The sequence below is a fragment of the Cricetulus griseus genome, chromosome 3, assembly GCF_003668045.3.
Source record: "Cricetulus griseus strain 17A/GY chromosome 3, alternate assembly CriGri-PICRH-1.0, whole genome shotgun sequence".
NCBI classification, from domain to species: Eukaryota; Metazoa; Chordata; class Mammalia; order Rodentia; family Cricetidae; genus Cricetulus; species Cricetulus griseus.
Genome location: NC_048596.1, coordinates 243,499,087 through 243,519,521, shown reverse-complemented (window position 1 = coordinate 243,519,521; position 20,435 = coordinate 243,499,087). Strand labels below are relative to the sequence as shown.

Sequence of the window (20,435 nt, the reverse complement as noted above, 5' to 3'; positions counted from 1 at the left end):
CAATGCCTTTCAAAGGCACTTCTTCTCTTTTCGTTTTTCTTAGTCTACTCTGGCCCTTCCATGAAGTCCGTCCCACTAATCACGAAGCTGTGCTCGAGCACTAAACGTGACTTTGCCACCAGCGGGAAAACGTGGTGGCAGCAGGATACTGCATGAACTGTTTGAATTTTTTCTTGAACGTTGTAGGGAACGTGCACAAACTTCGTAGTGACACAATTGACAGTTGAGTGCGGAGTTGACAGTGTTAGATACCACATGACATTTTTCACTGCCAGGGTCATCAAGAGCCAAATGCGGACAGACAAAAGAACTGTTCATTGTATGAAACGAATGCAGGAATTCAATAAAACTAAATTCAGTGCATGAAACAAAGCAAAAGAAAAAAAATTAGGTTCCACCGAGATTTGAACTCGGATCGCTGGATTCAGAGTCCAGAGTGCTAACCATTACACCATGGAACCAACTTGAAGGACAGCCTGCCATAGTGTCCATCTGTGAACACTGAGTTTAAAAAAAGTTTTTGTTTTTGTTTTTTTTTTTAAGAGAAACAATATCTCACAGGTGTTATTTGAAATTGTTACGAATTTAGTATGTTTCAAAGTAACATTGTTACCTTCTCATGAATTTCTGATCTGTATCCTTGGTCCTTCATTTAATTATTTATTTCCTGTTGGGCTGTTTGCTGTTTTCTTTCGTTGTCCAGTTACTTAGCATACAAATGTGTCTAATTGTGACATTTTCACATATATAAGTCATTAAACTTTGTTCTTCTCCCCCACTTCCTTCCCCTACTTCCCTTCTCCTCTGTCCCCCACCCCCGGTCTTGTTCCACCTCACAACTGAAGCCAGGTCCTCGTGCTTTTTGCAAGCGCATGCTTGGTATACAAACGGAAGGAGAACACGGCTTTAAATGGATGTCTATCTCAGCCTCCGAATGATTCTACCAGAGCAATTCACTTTTTAAGTAGAAAATCTTGGTCTTCAGTGTCTGGGCCACAGAAATGGTCAGGCGCCACGTGGAGTGCACCGACTCTCCTGTCGTGTGTTCTGCATCTCAGCTTCTGGCAGAGTAGTCCCTGCAGTTTGAGCTTCCCCTCCCCCCACCCCACCCCCACCACGAAAGGTAAACTGGATGTTAGTCCTATCATTAGAAATTGAACAAAGAAATATGTAGTATATCCTTCCTCTAGCTGCATTTACTCATTCTCGGTATCCGCAGACATTCACGAGCAACTAGTGTGTGCCAGGCCGCATGCCCTCAGGTCATGAGCTGCTGCGGCTTGTAAATGCCCTTCCCTCGTCACAAGGCAGCAGGTGCCAAGACGCAATCTTTCTTCCTCTTCTACAGCCCCAAGATCGGGTCTTGGCGTCTCCGCTGAAGTTCATTCAGTGCGAGCAGCGTGGACACGGAAAGCAAGCCAGGTGAACTTGAGGAAGAACAAATGAAGGTTCAGCGCTGTCAGTACCGTAGGCCAGTTTTAGACTTGCAGGGTAGGGTGGTGGCGTCTCCTTTAACCTTCACTTCATAGGTTCAACTCAATGAGTCTAAAGGGGACAATTCCTCCTTCTTTGCCTTCCTTCCTTTTCCTTCCCCCCTCTCTGGTTGCCCTCTTCCTGAGGGGCAGGGGCCCTCTTTCTTTTCCTGTCGGTATCTCCAGAGAATAATTGTAATCGCCGAGTTGGTAGGAGGTTTAGGAAGTCCTTCAGAAGATGATTTCTGAGTTGAGGTCCAAGACTGAGGAGGAGCTATGAGGCGCTATCAGCCACAATGCCTCTAGGAAGACCCAAGGTGCATCACACCCGGGAGTCCTTAGCTGTCAGATAAGGGGCAGTGGCAGGGCAAGACATTTATTTTATTTCATTATTTACTAACTTACTCTTATTGTTTTCATATAATATAGTTTGATCATTTTTTGTTGTTTTGTTTTGTTTTCCTTTTGCAAGGTATTAGACTCACACAGCTTGGAGGAACATGATTCGGGTTCAAAATGACATGAGAAGGTTGTGGTGATCCTGAGGGCAGGCTTTCCGTCTCCCGGATGGGAAAGAATTTACGTCTTTAGTGGCAAACGGCCGATCTGTCTCTGGTTGCAAATCGACTCAGGGAAAGAGAAAGTTCACATTCGTCGACCAACGTAAGAAAGTACTGCGGAGTCTTCAGGCCCTAGCACTTAGTAGGTGCGGAATAATATGTTTTTTAACATGAATGAATTAAAGAAAAGCTTGTTATCTGTTGGCGGATCCTTTTGACTGGTGAAAATGAAGTGATTAGGGGAGTAAATGTCACACATATTACGTTCTTATCGAATGTTAATTGAAGCAATTAGTTGAAGGGGATATGCTCTGCCGGAACTACTGTGGGTATGGTATGTATGACTATTATCAGTGACCTGGGTAAAAAGCAGGAGGGGAGAATCCTGGCTGAGAATCCTAAGGAACCAAAAACTGTCCACTTTAACCAAGGAAAAAAAACCCAGAGGCCTGAGCAAAATCGTTGGCAGCGGTGGGATTCGAACCCACGCCCCCGAAGAGACTGGAGCCTTAATCCAGCGCCTTAGACCGCTCGGCCACGCTACCCTTGTGAGTGCACTCCCATATCTTGTCTTCCTGGAGTAATTGCACGCTTTCAGGCTCCTTTCCTGCAGTCCTTTGCGAACGGCCCTCTGGCAGGTTCTCGTTCCGCGGTCTCTAAGGTTTCTTAACACAGCTACGTAGGCTCGGTTCCTGCTTTATACGATGAAGTTCCACAACAGAAGGTGTTTTAAGTATCAGCATAACAGAAGAATGACAAGAACGTAGAGATGTCTCAGAGAACAACATGAGTACATGATTCGTGAAGACGCTCGTCACAGGCGCCTCCTTAGCGCAGTAGGCAGCGCGTCAGTCTCATAATCTGAAGGTCCTGAGTTCGAACCTCAGAGGGGGCAGCCGCAGCTTATTTTAGTTCCAAAGAGAATTGCGCTCTGGAGCGTATGGTCGGCAAATCTCTCCCTCCATTATCATAAAAAGTACAATGTTCATTTTCGCAAAAGCAAACCTCAAAACTGTTGAAACTGAATGGGAAATTTTCTGTTTATATAATGGTCAGCTACAAAGTTATAAAATAGTATTTTTTTTTTTTTAATTACGAATGAGCCGGGCGTTGGTGGCGCACGCCTTTAATCCCAGCACTCTGGAGGCAGAGGCAGGCGGATCTCTGTGAGTTCGAAACCCTGTCTCTAAAAACCAAAAATAAATATAAATAAGTAAAATTATGAATGAAAATTATGTTGACAAGAGTGATGAAACAAGCCTATAATATTGCAACACCCGGGAGACAGAGTCCGGTGGATGGCGAGTTCCAGGGCTCTGTCTTAAAAAGAAAATCAAACACTTCTTAATTTTTCATCATCATTGTCATCATCCATACCATTTGGAGCCAGGAGAATTTCAGGTGTCTTTCAAATATATTTGGCAATTGTTTGTTAACACACCAGGGCCAGGAAATTCCCCAGCCCAGGGTGTAAAAGAGAGAGGGAGACCGGGGTGCGAGCGTGAAAGGTGTCAGATGTGTGAACTTGTTGGCTTGGTTCTCTTTAACCATTCTTCTGGGATTGCTTACTATCGGGTCACTCCATTCCACCCATGTCAAAAAACGAAACAAAACTAAGATACAAAAATAAAGAAAAACAAAGCACAAACGTTTCTGCTGAGTCTCACTCACCACGTTGGGGTCTTGTTCTAGACAGAATTTCTGTTATCCAAACTGCAAGAGTCAGAAAAATGCCTAAAAGAGCAATAAGGCAAGGAAGACGAATGTTCAGGAGCTCTCGGTATTTCTGTGGAGCCAGGAGAGAGCAACAGGTGAGTGAGTGTTTTCCGCTCCACTCATGATGTGCGGCTCTAAAGCTGTGTCCCTGCCAATCCATCCTCGGAGCTCCGGATCCGCGGTCCTGTAGGCCGTTCTATGGTGGGGCCTGGTGTCTACAGATTACATCCCGAAACACCATCGCCCCAGGCTTTCCCTTAAAGTCTGTCAAAAGAAGGGTCAGAGAGAAAATGGCAGGCAGGAGAAAGGAGCCAACTTCGTGTCTGAGTTTTTCTTCGCTTGACAAATTGTCCTAACCTCCATTCTCTTTGTGGGGTCCCAGAACATTTCATTATAGAAGTTACTGGAGGCTGAAGTAGCATCCCTGCTGCCGGCTCTCCAACCGGTGCTTCCTCCTGAAAGCCGTGATGCCCTTCCTCAGAAACCCTGACCTCTTCTTCATCCCCCAGCCCACCAAGGCAATAACTATTTCCTGCCGTTATTTTTGCTGCTTTGCCACATTGTGCACTTGCTGTTATATAAGGGGTGAAGGTTTAATACTGAGAACCCAGGAAATGCTCTCCTGGAATTTGCATTTTAGTGGTGAAATGACAGACAATATATTCTTAAATCAGTTGGTCAAATGTAGAATCGGAAATACAAATAAAAAAAAGATACACACTAATACTTTCTGATGCACCTTTATGCACTCTAGAATATGAACCTCGTAAGAGCCCGGATAGCTCAGTCGGTAGAGCATCAGACTTTTAATCTGAGGGTCCAGGGTTCAAGTCCCTGTTCGGGCGCTAGTGTTTTTCTGCCCAGATTGCAGCAAGGTTATTTCTTTAAGGCTTTCAATAACCAAACTGACGTTTCCGTGTGCCAGGCGATTTTGTAGAACAAAAAGACAGACAGAAAACCGAGGCAGAAAACCGAGACAGTTTATTTGGTGGTAAGGAAGCTTCCTATCTTTTCAAAAACGAGGAATTTCTGTTCATCTATCTATGCATTCCTTCTTTCCAGTACACAAGCTGCATGGGAGACTGCTGTTGGAAGAAGGAAGTTGAGTATGAGAGCTCGAGGCTCTTGTCAACTGGAAAATGGTGGCTACCAGCACAGCTTCCTGGAGTTAAGGGAGCAATTAGTTTTGCATTAGACAGTTTTGAGTTTTAAACAGGAATACAAAAGCAACTGCCCCCTCTGAGGCTCGAACTCAGGACCTTCAGATTATGAGACTGACGCGCTGCCTACTGCGCTAAGGAGGCAAGTGAAAGCGGTGTTGCGACACATTATTTTAGTAACAAATTATGTTTTGTCTACCCCAGTCCAAACTGTTATTAAATTTCTTTTTATTTTATTTTATTTTATTTTATTTTATTTTATTTTATTTTATTTTATTTTATTTGTTCTAGTTAGGGAACAAGCTTATTTCAAGTGTTCTTAAATTTCTTAAATGATTTTTTTTTCTCTCCTGAAAATGTCTGGAAGATTCAACATCTTCCCAAAACTGAACTAGATGAAAAGGATCGCTTTGATCTTCTGCTTCCCCCTCGGATACACGCAAGCTTTTTGTGGTCTTAACAAAAGCATTTCCTCAGCCGACCCTCACTTCATCTTACTACCTTCGTTGCAAGTCAAATTTTCAAGGTCATCTTCCCAAGTCTCACTGACTTTTCCGCAGGCTCCTTACTATATCCCTCGACCCTCAGGAGTCCAAAAGGGACATAGGAGACCTCAAAGCTTAAAGAATAAATTGTTCTTTACACAAACTCTTGGGAATCTGTTAGTGTGTGTGTGTGTGTGTGTGTGTTGATACATGACTTCAGGATATACCGTTCATTGGTCTAAAACTCACTGTATAGGTCAGGCTCCAACTCTTGGAGATCTGCTGGTCTCTGCTTCCTGGGTACTGGGATTAAAGGTAAATGACACCATCTTACATTACTTACACTCTTGATGTCCTTAGTCAGGACAGCAAGGCTTTCTATTTTCCTTAAGGCTTAGGGTCACTTTTCAATTTTATCAAACTATAAAGACGTGCTTAATGTGATATTTGACTTCATGGGAAAGGCAGGGGATAGCAGTATTAGCTACGTGTCTACAAGATGCTTATTGCTGTCACTGGTCACAGCAAAGGTCAAAATGTAGACCTGTTGTAAATAACATTTCCAAACTGTAGTATAAGAGGAATAATCTGTAATTTGAAAAGGTTGAGGGATTAACATAGGGGAAAGGACTTGAGTAACTTATAAATTTATATTTTCAATAAACTTAAAAAATCGAAGTGATTTTTATTAGTTGGCCAGTATGTCATCTATCAAACTGAAAGGTGTTCCAGGGAGGGGATTGTGGGAGGAGACTTTATAAGAATAAAAAGGATCAATAAAGTAGAAATCAGGAACAAGAAAGGATTGACCATTTCATGTTTCCTTCCATGGTTAAAACAGTGGCTTGCCCTCACCACACTGACTTGGGCAGACTGAGTTCCTTCTGACTGGTGGCTGGCACTGCTTGTTGATCAGGACCTTGCTGGAGTTTGGTTTGATTAAACAGGTGGCACTGTTATAATTTGGTCTATTGGAAGGGCCCTAGGGCAGAAAGGAACTTAGTTCTGAACCGTGGCTTTCATAAATTTTGTTTAGTGATATCCTATTTACAGATCATGACAAAAATTCACATGCTAAAAAAAAAGAGAGAGAAAAAATTGAAGTTGTTCATTTTTTAGATTAAATATTGCAGGAGCAAACAAAGTAACAGGTCTTATCATGGTATTTTCATTAAATTTTGTTTTCAGCGCTTCATCGCTCCTGCTGCCCTTGCTCATGCCACTTGTGCCGTCTGTAGGCAACATTCTGAGTATCCATGCTGTCTTTGTCAATGTCTATTGCTGTGAAGAGACACCATGACCATGATAACTCTTGTAAAAGAAAACATTTAATTGGGGCTTGGTTATATTCAGAGGGTTAGTTCATAGCATCATGGTGGGAAGCGTGGCCTGCAGGCAGACACGGTGCTGGAGAGGTAGCTCAGAGTTCTTCATCTTCATTGACAGGTAACTGAAAGAGGAGGAGACGCCTGGCCTGGCCTGAGCACTTGACACCCCAAAGCGCACTTCCAGTGACAGTCCCTCCAACAAGGCCACACCTCCTAATCCCTGTCATGTAGCTTCAACCCGCCACACCTGTCCACATGTATGTGCAGTGGGTGGCGTGGCTTGACTGGAATGAAGCTGGGAACCTGAGCAATATACTGGCTGTGTAAGAGCAGAAATGGGGCTGAGCATCAGTTCAGTGTGTAGGGCCGGTCCCCTGGCTGTGGCTTCTGATTTTGATCACCAGTCATTAATAATACACAAAAGAAAGAAAGAAAAGAAAACACTATTGTAAATTTTATCCTAGATTGAACTCAATTTGCCATAATAAAAAGGATTCTCTAATTATTACAGATAGCTCAAAGAAATAATATTAGAAGCAGTCATATAAGATGCAGAGTATCCTGCTGTAGCACAAAACAGACAGAAAAGTATTGTTGTTGTTATTATTAATTATTACTTGTTTTTGAGACAGTCTTACTGTGTAGCCCTGGCTGGGCTGGCATTCACTATGTAGACCAGGTTGGCCTTGAACTCCCAAAGATTCTCCTGCCTCTGTTTCCAGAATGCTGCTGCCACCACAACCAGTCCTAATTATTATTTTTGTCTTTTTGGCCTTGAGTCTTAGTCTCAAGCCATCTCTCTAGTCCTATTGTTTTAAAGGAAACATGGGTCACCTCTGCTTAAGAAGCTTTCTTGTTTTTGCATTTATATTCTTATTGTATTGCATTACGTTCTTTGGTATTTTGTGAATTGGCAACAAGAGGGAATACATAGTGCTGCTATGGTCTGTATTTTGCTTTTATTAATGTCAGGGTTGTGACATGTAGGCAACAGAAATGGGACGTCTTTATATTATTCTTGGAAATGTATGCAAATTACTTAAAACAAGAGCAATTACTTAAAAGCAGAGAAATTAATTAAAATTCAAACTGTAGGGTCCGAAGCAACCATTTCTAAAAAGTTACAGTAGTAACGTGACGAAATAGAATTACCACACAATACAGAAAAAAAAAAAAAAAAAGGAAGAAAGAAAATGAATGGGTGGGGAGTTGAGTCCCAAGTCCAAAGGAGGACTGTTTTATAATTGTTTGCATCCCACGAATATTAAGCATAGGGCCAGAAAAGAGCCACAACGTTTGGAAACTGGAAAGTTGGATTGGATGGCGGCCGGTAGCTGAGTCTGGCTTCATAGATCACGGTAAGACATGAGAACCTGGGGCTTCGTTCTGTGGTCTAAATACGAAGATGTAAATGTTTTCCAGTATGTAGAGAGGACAGTGAGGAAGAGAAGATCCCTAATATCATATGCTGTGTTCTGCATCTATTTGGACCGTAGGTCCCTTTGAATTAGCAGTCGTTAGAGAACACGATTTAAAGAGGGAGCGTTGTGAAGTATTCACAACAGCATGTTGGCTTTGTCATTGGGATAACTTCATGAAAATAGGGAAGAGGTATGTTCGGATAAGGAAAAAAAAATGAGTCAGAGAAACAGATATGGAAGAACTCAAAATAAAATGTACAGAAATGTACAGAATACTATGGGGGCGAGAAAAAAGGCTTATTGCCGAAACCCGGGATCGAACCAGGGACCTTTAGATCTTCAGTCTAACGCTCTCCCAACTGAGCTATTTCGGCCCCGCCCTGCACCGCTTCGGTTCCCTGCCGTTATGAAAACTGACAAGAGAACCTAAGCTTAAGCATCTTGACGTTCGAACATCTTACTGTACTATAAAGAAAAGCAAAGCAAGAAGAAAATTTAAATTGCTCCTTAGAACTTACCTTATCTCGGGGAGTGGTGGCGCATGCCTTGAAACCCAGCATTGGGGAGGTAGAGGCAGGAGGATCTCTGAGTTCAGACTAGCTTCGTAAATTTCTAGCTCAGGGCTGAGACACTGTCTCAAAAAAAGTTTTTTTTTTTTTCACCCTGAGTTATTTTGTTAAGTGCTATAATGTATTCTGGGTCAATTAATACATTTAGGCAGGAGTACCGACCATACACTTTGTGCCTTTTGAATTTGGTTGACTGGGATTTGTAGTTAGCTGGGTAAAACGGTCAGAATAAATAACTAATCCAGGTCATACATATTACAAAGGCCGAAGCTAGCAGGTTCCCTGGTGGTCTAGTGGTTAGGATTCGGCGCTCTCACCGCCGCGGCCCGGGTTCGATTCCCGGTCAGGGAAAGTCCTTTTTTGATTTTATATTTCGCTGCCTTTAGTCGGTTCATCTCAAATACACCATATGTACAGTAAAAATTTCATTTTCATATCAGAGCTTCTGCTGTGTCTCCGGATAATCTTGGGTATCCCAACTGCAAAATTTCAAATGATGCAATGACATTATTTTCAAAAATTCAATAATAATTATTTCATCTTGTGAAGACCGAGATTATGAGATGGTCCAAGTGTTCCTGCTAGAGGACTTGGGGCAGCTCACAACTGCCAGTTACTTCATTTCCAGGGGATCCAATGCTCATTCTTGTCTCATGGGCACCTGACATCCACGTGGCACACCAACGCACGAACAGGCAAAACACTCATGTATTAAAATATATACAAAGAAATCGTATTAAATTTATTTGTAGTATTCGTGTACCTGCAGCGGCTGTAGTTAGAGGAGGTTGAGAGCCCGGAACTCAACCCTCTGGAATAGCATTAAAACCTCTAAGTTGTCGGGTCTTTTTCTTTTCTTCCCTCCTCACCTCTCTCTGGGCTTTACCATTTAAAAACTCTTGTTACCGGGTGATTCTCGAGAGCTGGATGGAGTCCGTACAGCGCTTTTAAAGATACTTGAGATGGAGACAAGTGGGAACTCACCGTGCTTCCCACGGACTGGGAAGTTTTGGGGTGAAAAGAGGAGGGTCTCAAAATTTCCCTGTTCCAAAATGTTTCAAATTAGTGTGTCTAAAGAGAGGGCACATTGAATTCTAAGTGCGTCGATTTAACTAGGATTCTAAGACATCTTCCGGCAAGGGTCCTGAATTAACCCCAGGCACAGAGAACCTGGCTGAGAAGATCACCCTATGATGACATCAACCCCCTAAAGGAGAGATCCACCCTTGACTGTGAGGCTACAGTGGAGCCGGCTGACCATTTTAAGGGGCTCTGCTTGCTCCCTTCAGGGATAATGTCCCTTGGCAGAAGGAGAACAGAGAGAACTGTGAGAGCATGGTCCGAGCTGTTCTGGAAGATATGAATACCCCAAACCTTCTTTCACATATATAATACGTAATATATAAAACATTCACAAAGTTCCTGCTTGCCCTTTTAATGATGGACGTGGGGTCATCTATTTCCCAGTGTGTCCACCTTGATTAAATGTCCTCTCTCTGCTGCTCTTCACAACTCCTCTTTGGCATGTGAGACAGGCGGTTTTTTCTAGTTGTTGTCGGGACTCAGGGGCCAGAACTTAGTTATAAAAGTCCGGTAACATACTTAATAACTTCATAATCAACGTTTGCCATTCCTGTTCAATTCGAGACACTCGCAGGCTCCTGACTCGGCTAGGACCCGGTGAAAGGCAGTCCAGGAGGTGGTGTTGCTTCTTCCTAAGTGACCAGGCCTTAGTTCATTATCACTGAACTAATGGATCCTTGATGTTCACTTGTATATATGGTCTTATTCTCTGGAATTCTTCTTTCATTTTTCTACTTGTAGTCTACTTTACAAAAAAAGGAAAAAGAAAACACTAGAGAGAAAAATCAGTTCCTGGATTGATTTTTTAAGAAGCAGTTCATACAGCATTAAACCAAATAACACCAGAAGGGGGCGCCCTTGCTTCAGGTCAGTCCATAAAGGTTAATTTTCAAGCCTTGGGATCTTGACTTTAGAAGCATCCAGGGCTCTGGTTATGGAGAGATCACCCTTGATACAAAGAAAAGAGATCAACAGTCAGTTAGAGCAGCTCAGAGTCACACAACAGTTGAAAATACAAGGCTTCGGATTAACAGACAGGCAAAAAAAAAAAAAAAAAAAAGTGGATAATTGTGTTGCTTTAACTTTCGTGAGAATCCTTTCCCTCCCTCCCCCTCCCTCCCTCCCTCCCTCCCTCCCTCCCTCCTCCCTCCCTCCCTCCTCCCTCCCTCCCTCCTTCCCTCTCTTTCTTTCTTTTCATCCAGAACGCAGTTTCCCCTCTGTCCTCTCCTGCCAGTCACCACCCCCTCCAGCATCCACTCCTCTTCCATTTCTCTTTAGAAAAGGGCAGGCCTCCCATGGATATCAACCAGCCACGGCATATCAAGTTGTACCAAGACTAGGCACCTCCTCTCCTGTTAAGGCTGGATGAGGCAACCTGGAAAAAGGAAAGGGTCCCAAGAGCAGACAACAGAGTTAGAGACAGTCCCCTGCTCCCACTGTTAGAAGTCCCACAAGAAGACCAAGTAACACAACAAATATGTAGAGAGTCTAGGCCAGTCCCATGCAGGCTCCCTGGTTGTTAGCGCAGTCTCTATGAGCCTCTATGAGCTCAGGGTAGTTGACTCTGTGGGTTTTCATCTGGCTCCCACAATGCCTCCCCCACTAGTCTGCAGAAGGGAATCGTTTTTTTCTCTAGTCATTATCTTAATTTCCCCAGGAAATAACATCTGCCAAGTGTTGAGATTGATGCCGGGTGATGTGATGCTACCGAGTCAGCCAGTCCACTCTTATAGAAGGCCTTGTGAAGTCAAAATAGGGATACCTGTGAAAGCTGAATCTGTGAGAACTTTGTTTACCTAATTCTTTTCCTTTAACTGAGTCAATCCTTTCTGGATCAGGAGCAAAAACTCACTGTAACCTCCCCCCTCCCAGTTCTAGGAAAGTGGGGAGGAGGGCTGGGGGGATGGCAGAACTTTACTAATACAGATTATGCCATAGCAGCAACTGTTCTTTAAAGTATTCGAATCCTGGCATTGAAAAGTGAGCAGCCTTTGTCTTTTTGTCTGGGGACAGTTTGGTGGGAATTCCTCTGCTTGAGGTCTCTCAGTGAACAGCTGGGCCTCAGACTCTGCAGTGGGGTAGGAAAAAGTGGGTTGGGGTGGGATGTAAGGGCTTTCATCTCACAGATCACAGACACAGGTCAGTGAGGTATGTGTGCCTCCCTCCCCTTCCTGGGTGGCCACAGGTGTTCTCCAGCACTGGTCAAAGGTGGCTGGGGGGTGGTAGCCAGGGGCTCTTCAAGAGGCAAACATTGCACATAGGGGAAAAGACAAGAGGAAACACTCATGTAGTTGTGTGTCCAAGCCATCTGAGGTGCTGGATTTAGGCTTGTATCAGGGAAGAATCCCACCACTGCCAAAGATTTCCCTCGTTAACAATGTACCCTCAGCTCCCTAGATTCCACTCTGTTACACAACCACTAAAAAAAGCTTTTATGGCACATACTTCTTGCCTTAGTTGCTTTTCTATTGCTGTGATAAGACATTATGAACACGGTAACTAATGAAAGAAAGCATTTAATTTGGGGCTCATGGTTCCAGAGGGTTAGAATCCATGACTATAATGGCAGCAAGCATACAGCTAGAGCAGTAATTGAGAGCTCCTATCTCTGCCCGCAAGCACAAGAAGAGGGAGAGAGAGGAGAGAAAGAGAGTCTATCCCCAGGACATTAGCGACACACCTCCTGCAACAAGTCCCCATCTCCTAATCCTTCCCAAAGGGTTCCAACTACTGGGGAAGCAGTATGAGCCTATGGGGGCTGTCTCCTTTAAAGCAGCACTCTTCCTAGTCATAAACTAGTGGATGATGTTGTTCATTTCAACAATAATTGATGGAAACCATTTGGGAATCGACTTTCCATCTGGTACATAAATGTATGCTATTATTAACCATTAATATTAGTTCTAGCATCTGTACTCTGAGCAGAGTACATCTAAAACTGCTAACAAATTCTGTATGGTGGTTCCTTTTATAGTTTCTTCAATGTAACTTTGGAACTGGGAAAAGGATGACTAAGGGAGGAGCTCTCAGAAGGAGCCAACTTCCTAAGCATGGGGAGTGAACTGCCCAGAGCAGAGGACACCCTCAAGTCACAGGGACATGGGATCCAGAGTGCTCATGTCTGGGTGCTGGGGGATGTGAGATGTCAGGCAATTAACAAGACACCACACAGGAGTTCTTCCTAAGGTCGCCTCTCTGAGTCCCTTCATACGTTAGTGAGTTAAAGTTCTAGGACCAATTCATCCATTAAAAATTATAATACAAAATATATTAAACATATATAATAATAAATATATATGCTAATGTATCTATAAATTTTTGAAACAGGGTCTCATTATGTAGTTTTGGATATCCAGAATCTCACCTTGTAAACCAGGCCAGAACCAAACTCACAGAGAACTACTCTTGCCTTGCAAGTCCACTTGTCTTTCGAGTACAGGGACCAGAGACCTGTGCCACCACACCTGACCATTAAAAGTGTTTTAACTGTGTATTAGGGTGGAGAATCACTAATGAGGAAGATCCTTTGCAGTGGTGGGATTCAAACCCACATCCCTAAAGAGGCTGGAGCCTTAATCCAGTCAGCTAGACTACGTGGCCACATTGCGACACCTGAGTGCTTCCATTTTGTTTTCCTTCTACAGGCCTTTTCCCAGGTCTCCTCCTCAAGCTCCCTCATCTCCTTCCTGCCCACCCACCTACCCCAGAGACCGTCTTTGACCAGTGCAGGAGAACAGCAGCAGCAGGCAGAAGGGGTGCAGTGGTCAGACACCCAGCGGGCTTGTGAGTTATCTGTCTCTCAGTTTCTGCTTGCAGTCTATGCATTTTCTTCTTCTGGCCAATGACCAGTTGCTTGATTCTTCATGTGTAGCAATGGATGTTCACGGATTCAGCTCTCACAGTAGGAATTGATCCTAATCCCAGAGATTAAGGGGGGTAGCCTCAAGAAGTCAGTGACAGACTTCAGGTCTTCTGCATTTCTAGTTGTCTGAATATAAGTTGAGGGTTCCCACCAGCCCTCCTCAGATTTGATGGTGTGCTGGAATGCCCTATGGAACTCAGAAACTCACTTCCTTATATGAACCAGACAGTGTAAAGGATACAACAACCCAGGAGCAGCAAATGCAAGAGACAGGATGAGGTACCAGGCACAGACTCAGCTTCATCACTCTCTTTGGATGGGCCTCCCCCTCAGCACTTCAGTTCATTCTCCAGGCATCTAGAGATTGTTATAAAGATTTGATTCTCTTAGCCACTGTAGCTCTATTAACTCAGACTCCAGTTCCTTCTACTTCCTATAGCTGAGTGGTAGGACTGAAAGAACCGGTTCTATCCAAGGCCTGGGCATTCAGGTAGCAAGCTCTTGCCTCTGAGAATCATTGCATTAGGATAAAAGATTCCCAGAACTCAGGGAACTCAAAGGTAAAAATCTCATGTCAGAAAGTGGGGACAAATGCCAAACGCACATTTCTTGATGTGCTAAAGTCATAGATTCCCTTTTGATTTTTTTTTTTTTTTTTTTTTTTTTGTCAATTGAGACTGCATTCTCTCACTATAGTCCAGGTTGACCTGTAATTCCTTAAGTAGCCTAGACTAGCCTAGAACTTGCAGCAATCCTTCTGCTTCAGTCTCCTGAGTGCTGGGATTATAGGAGTGCATAACCACTCCTGGCTGGCCCATATTCCATTTCTTCTCTTGGTTTCATTTGTTTGCTTGGGCTGAACGATGAGATGTATCAGTGAATACCAGTGGAATACCGGTGGATACTAGTAGATATAGGTAGATACCAGTGGAGTAGGTCCCGCCTCAGATATTTTCATGTTTTATAATAGTTTTTTTCTCTTTTTTAATTTTAGAAGCACTCTTATTTACATATCAATCCCCCATTCCCTTGCCCTCCCATCCTCCCATGCTCCCCACCGACCTCCCCATCCCCCATCCACTCCCCAAGGACAGTGAGGCCCTCCACTGTCCCTCACATCATTTGGGGGAGGGCCTAGGTCCTCTTTCTTGTATTTGGGCTGCAATAGTAACCCTCTATAGGGAATGGGCTCCCAAAGTCCATTTGTGCTCTAGGGATAAAGACTGGCTCCACTGTTAGGGGTCCCATAGACTGTCTTGGCCTCCTAGCTGGCACCCACATTCAGAAGGCTTGGTTCAGCCCAATGATGGTTCCCTAGCTTTACGACTAGGGTCTCCATGCTCTCACTAGGTCAGGTCAACTGTTTCTGCAGTTTTGCTCATCCCTTCTCCTTCTCTGCAACTGGATTCTAGAAGTATGGTGCAGTTATAGCTGTGGGTGCCTGTTTCTGCTTTGATCAGCTACTGGATGAAGGCTCTAGGAATGGTAACCAAGTTAGACATCAATCTCATTATAGGGGAAGGGCATCAAAGGCGGCCTCTCCACCACTGCCTGGATTCTTAGTTGGGGTCATCCCTGTGGATCCCCTAACTTCTCTTCTGTGCAAGACCTCTCTCCAAAGCTATATTGGCTCCCTCTGTCAAGGCATCTCCATTCTTGCCCTCCTCTATTCCTCCCCTGTCTCTCCATCCCCTCCTCTTTTCCCCCTCTCCCCTTCCCAATCCCCCCCATGCTCCCAGTTTGCTCAGGGGTTCTTGTCCCCCCTCCTCTTCTTAGTTTATATTGGATCACCTCATCTTCTTGGGTCTCTACCTATTGGTGCTGACCCAGAGTCCCCTAATTCTTCCTGTTGCCTTTTCCAGTCTTACTGTCTAGACCATCTCTATTCCTTTGTGACTCTTTACTGACCTGCAGAACCTTCCTCTATCAGGAACACTACAGCCAGAAAACTTGGCTGGGACTCAGGGACCCTACAACTACCACACTTGGCTAGGACCCACAGTAGCAAACAGTAAGCAAAGAATGGACAAAAGGAAGATCAGATATCTACACTAGAAACACTTCAAATGTTATAACCAGATGTCTAGATCCCAGAGGAAAAGTATGAACATGAACAGCCAAGATAATATGCCTCCTCTAGAAGCCAGCAATCTTATTGCAATAACCCCCAAGAAAAGCAATTCAGATAAAGCACAAGATGAGGGCATTCAAATAGCAGTTAAGAATATATTCAAAGACATTAAGGAGGATATGAATAGCTTTTCCTCAGCTGCTGCCCAGATGCTCCTTTCTTCCAAGGAAGCTAAGGCCGCTTTTGGGTGAGGCCCTCACTTACTTCATCCAGTGACTAGCACCATGCCGGCAGTCCCCAACATGGCCTCTGTCTCTGAGCTCGCCTCTTCTGCTCTTATCTTCACGATGACGACGAGGTGACAGTTACAGAGGATAAGATCAATGCCCTCATTAAAGCAGCTGGTGTCAATGTTGAGCCTTTCTGGCTCCCTCTATCAAGGCATCTCCTTTCTTATCCTCCTCTATTCCTCCCCTGTTTGCAAAGGCCTTGGCCATTGTCAACATTGGGAGCCTCATCTGTAAGGCAGGGACTGGTGAACTTGCTCCAACAGCTGGAGCCGCACCAGCAGGTAGTCCTGCCCCCTCTACTGCTGCTGCCCCAACTGAGGAGGAGAAAGTAGAAGCAAAGAAGGAAGAGTCTGAGGAGTCTGATGATGACATGGGCTTTGGTCTTTTTGACTAAGCCGCTTGTTAACATGTCCAATAAAAAGATGAACCTATTTAAAAAAAAAGAAGATATGAATAAATGCCTTAAGACCACACAAATACAAGTGGTTGGATGAAATATTGAAAATAATTTCAAGACATAAAAGCAGAATTTAACAAGGAAAAAGACATGCTAAAGAAAAGACACATTTAAATAAAACTGGAAACAAAAAAACTCAGGAAGGCAAACAAAAGCCCCATAGGTAAGCCAGAGCAATAGATTAAGAGACACAAATTATACAATTTAGGTGTTGAAGACAAGGTAGAAGAAATGGATAGCTCACTCAGAGAAAATGTTAAAAGAACAAACAAACAAAAACCCAGGCACAAAGCATGCATGAAATCTGGGAAATTATGAAAAGGCCAAACCTGCAAATAATAGGTATAGAAGAATGAGAAGAAACCCAAGTCAAAGACACAGGAAACATTTTTAGTAAAGTCATAGAAAAATTTTTTCTCAATCTAAAGAAAGAGATGTCTATCAAGGCATAAGAGAGATATATCAAGTAGATAGGACCAGAAAATATTTCTTGTGACACATAATAATGAAAACACTATAGTAGGTAATTACCAATACGGAGTCAGGTAGAAATATAAGGGTATTTAATAGGGAAAAGCCTTACTTACAGAGGGGACCAGCCAGCCGGTGGTAGTCTGTACAGCAAGCAGCAAAAAGAGAAACCGAAACCGAAAACGCAGTCCCCCTACTCACTCTGACCACACCCTCACAAGCCCTCAGGTACTCCTGTAGCCAGCCCCTAAGAAGGCGTGGCTACAGCTTCCCCTACAATTCCCCTTTTAGTCTAAAAGAGGATTAAAACTTAACAGTATAAAGGTAAAATATAAGAAGATAACTATCTATTTTAACTAAACCCTAAAGTCATCTGAAAGAGGTGTCCAAGCCTGAACACCTCCTTCCAAACCGAACCATAAACAATAGGAAGCTATTCCTAACAAGGTATATACACTATCCTAAGTGACAACAATGGGGAAAGGGGGCGTAGCATTTTCCAAGTTACTTCCTGCTGAAATGGGACGATGATAGTCATGTGGGGTCCTGTAGAAAGAAAATGTTAGTATCCAGTCCATGTTAGATGGGATTCACTTGATTGAAGATCTCGCTTGAAATCCTCAACTTGATTGAAGTCAGTACCCGAACCTCTGGCCGGAGTGTCAGCTGAAATGGAGCAAGTTGGATCCAGTGCAGTCGAGGAGCTGTGGCCCATTTTCTTTCCAGGGTGTCCAGGGATTGCTGTCAGGCAGGTCTTCATTGGCTGTGTGGGACTCAAACATGAACAGTTAGCAGAGAAATGTTTGCTTGTGTATGTACACATGCTAGGGAATGCAACCATGAGAGCATAACAATTATGAAAGGGTGTACACCTTGAGAGAAAGATCCAAGAAAAGACAAAGACAGTCCCCAAATTCTTCTTTTATTCTGTATTACATCAATTGGCTTCTTGATACAACACAGAAACACTAAAGCTTAGTTAAATAATGTGCTTGGATTTTAGAGGAGGAAAGCCAAATCCACCTCTAAATCCAGCATTGGTTTAATTGAATAGGGACTAGGAAATAAAGAGTTTTTTGAGAGACAGCTGTAAAGTTTACCGTATGGCACATTCCTTCTATTTGATGGTTATAGCTACCTTGTCTTCTTAAGTATCTACCCATGCAGTGTCCTTTGCCTTCTGAAGATGAGTTTTCCTGTGAAGATAAAAGCAAAACACTTCCCTTTCCTTTGGGAGGCTTCTATTTAGTTTATAAGATATACCTTAGTAGAATACCTGTCATTTGTCCTCGTCGAGAGGTTTTTCCTTTTCCAGTCGAATCTTGATCAACTTTGATGGTATCCAAAGTTTTTCTTCTCCTGTAGAAACCAATGCAAAACCCCTACCCCAACGTAATACATGTCCTGGTTTCCATGCAGAGGTTAGTACATCTTTGAAGTATACTGGCTGATTGAGTTCAGCAGTTTTTTCCGTAGTCCAGTGTCTTTCTGCAGCTGTTTGTCCTTTTTCATTGGCATTAAGAAAGTTTAGTGTTAATAAAGCATTATGCAACCTATGTTTGGGGGGTTTAGTCTTCCAAGCTTGTTTGTTGAGCATCTCCTTAAGTGTTCTATTAGATCGCTCAACCACTGCTTGTCCTGTAGGATTGTGTGGTATACCAGTAACATGCTTTATGTTATAATATTTGAAAAATTGTTCCAATTTCGTAGAGACATATGCTGGAGCATTGTCAGTTTTTATTTGTGCAGGTATACCCATAACTGCCATCACCTCTAGCAGGTGTATAATAACAGAATCAGCTTTTTCAGAGTTAAGAGCAGTAGCCCATTGGAACCCTGAGAATGTGTCTATGGTATGATGCACATATTTCAAATTTCCAAACTCTGCAAAGTGAAAGACATCCATCTGCCAAACCTCATTTCTCCGAATGCCCTTAGGATTACAACCTGCTGGCAATGGAGTTTGATTATAAAAGGAACAAGTAGGACAGTTTTTCACTATCTCCTTGGCTTGTTGCCAAGTGATAGAGAAGTCCTTTTTCAAACCTTTGCTATTTACATGATGTTTCTTATGAAATTCTGAGGCTTCTAGCACACTTCCAATTAATAAACGATCAATCTCATCATTGCCTTGTGCTAGTGGGCCAGGCAGACCCGTATGGGATCTGATATGTGTAATATACATAGGATTACTTCTGTTTCTGATAGTTTCCTGTAATTGTAAAAACAGAGAAGTTAATTCTGTATTATCAGGAACAAATTCTGCAGTCTCAATATGTAACACGACTCTCTCTGCATACTGAGAATCAGTAACTATATTAAGAGGTTCTGTAAAATCCTTAAGTACCATGAGAATTGCATATAATTCTGCCTTCTGTACAGATGTATATGGACTTTGAACTACTTTACTTACCTCACCTGCTTTATAACCTGCCTTACCTGATTTGTTGGCATCAGTGTAGAAGGTAAGAACTCCAGAAATGGGAGTTTGTCTTACAATACGTGGAAGAATCCAGACTGTCTTTTTTATGAATTTAATTCTGTCAGTTTTGGGATAGTTGTTGCTAATTGTTCCCAAAAAGTCAGTAAGAGCTATTTGCCAATATTCATTATCTTTCCATAAGGAAGAAATTTCTTCATTAGTTAAAGGTACTATAATTTCTGCTGGATCTTTTCCAGTCAGCTGGCGAAGTCTTAATTTACCCTTTAAAATCAAATCAGAAATCTTTTCTATATATGTCTTTAACTTTTTATTCTGTTTATGTGGCAGAAATATCCATTCCAATATAGTGTCTTCCCTCTGCATCAGAATTCCAGAAGGGTATTCTCTGGATGGCAAGATAACCAGAATACAGTCTAAATTAAGGTTTATCCGATCTACATGTGCATTCAATATTCTGTTTTCTACCCATTGTAACTCTTTTTCTGCCTCATCAGATAATATTCTAGGACTGTTTAGGTCCTTATCACCTTTAAGGGCCATTTTTAAATGCTTTAAGTCATGTCCTTCTACACCAATAATTGTCTGTAATTGAGAAATTTCCCCTAATAATTTCTGAAGAGAATTAAGAGTTTGATACCGATCTCTCCTAATTTGTACCTTTTGAGGTCTGATTCTCTGTAAGTCTATCTTGTAACCTAAATAGTTAATAGAATTTCCTCTTTGTATCTTTTCTGGTGCAATCTGTAATCCCCAACGAGGCAGAACTTCCTTCACCATTTCAAACATACGTTCCAAAGTTTCCTTATTAGAATCTGATAAAAGAATATCATCCATGTAATGATAAACAAGAGATTGTGGAAATTTCTTACGAATTACTCCCAAAGGTTGCTGTACAAAGTGTTGACACAAAGTAGGGCTATTTAGCATTCCTTGTGGCAAAACCCTCCATTGATATCTCCTAACTGGCTGTGAATTATTAAGAGTTGGTACAGTAAATGCAAATTTTTCTCTATCATTTTCCTGTAACGGTATTGTGAAAAAACAGTC

General features: G+C 42.8%; 1 long non-coding RNA gene, 7 other non-coding genes and 1 pseudogene across 8 annotated transcripts; 5 read left to right on the top strand and 4 right to left on the bottom strand.

Annotated features, from left to right (window-relative positions):
• Positions 1–389: 389 nt before the first annotated feature.
• Trnaq-cug lies at positions 390–461 on the bottom strand. The gene has a single exon. It is a non-coding gene; the product is annotated as a tRNA-Gln (tRNA).
• Positions 462–1,293: 832 nt separating this feature from the next.
• Positions 1,294–3,031, top strand: LOC113835018. The gene is made up of 2 exons (XR_003484137.2): positions 1,294–1,422; positions 1,945–3,031. It is a non-coding gene; the product is annotated as an uncharacterized LOC113835018 (long non-coding RNA).
• Positions 2,496–2,577, bottom strand: Trnal-aag. Its single transcript has one exon. It is a non-coding gene; the product is annotated as a tRNA-Leu (tRNA).
• On the top strand, positions 2,855–2,927 carry Trnam-cau. The gene has a single exon. It is a non-coding gene; the product is annotated as a tRNA-Met (tRNA).
• Positions 3,032–4,520: 1,489 nt separating the features above from the next.
• Trnak-uuu lies at positions 4,521–4,593 on the top strand. The gene has a single exon. It is a non-coding gene; the product is annotated as a tRNA-Lys (tRNA).
• A 386-nt stretch (positions 4,594–4,979) lies between these two features.
• On the bottom strand, positions 4,980–5,052 carry Trnam-cau. The gene has a single exon. It is a non-coding gene; the product is annotated as a tRNA-Met (tRNA).
• A 3,391-nt stretch (positions 5,053–8,443) lies between these two features.
• Positions 8,444–8,516, bottom strand: Trnaf-gaa. Its single transcript has one exon. It is a non-coding gene; the product is annotated as a tRNA-Phe (tRNA).
• Positions 8,517–8,990: 474 nt separating this feature from the next.
• Positions 8,991–9,062, top strand: Trnae-cuc. The gene has a single exon. It is a non-coding gene; the product is annotated as a tRNA-Glu (tRNA).
• Positions 9,063–16,029: 6,967 nt separating this feature from the next.
• LOC100767385 lies at positions 16,030–16,411 on the top strand (annotated as a pseudogene).
• Positions 16,412–20,435: the final 4,024 nt, after the last annotated feature.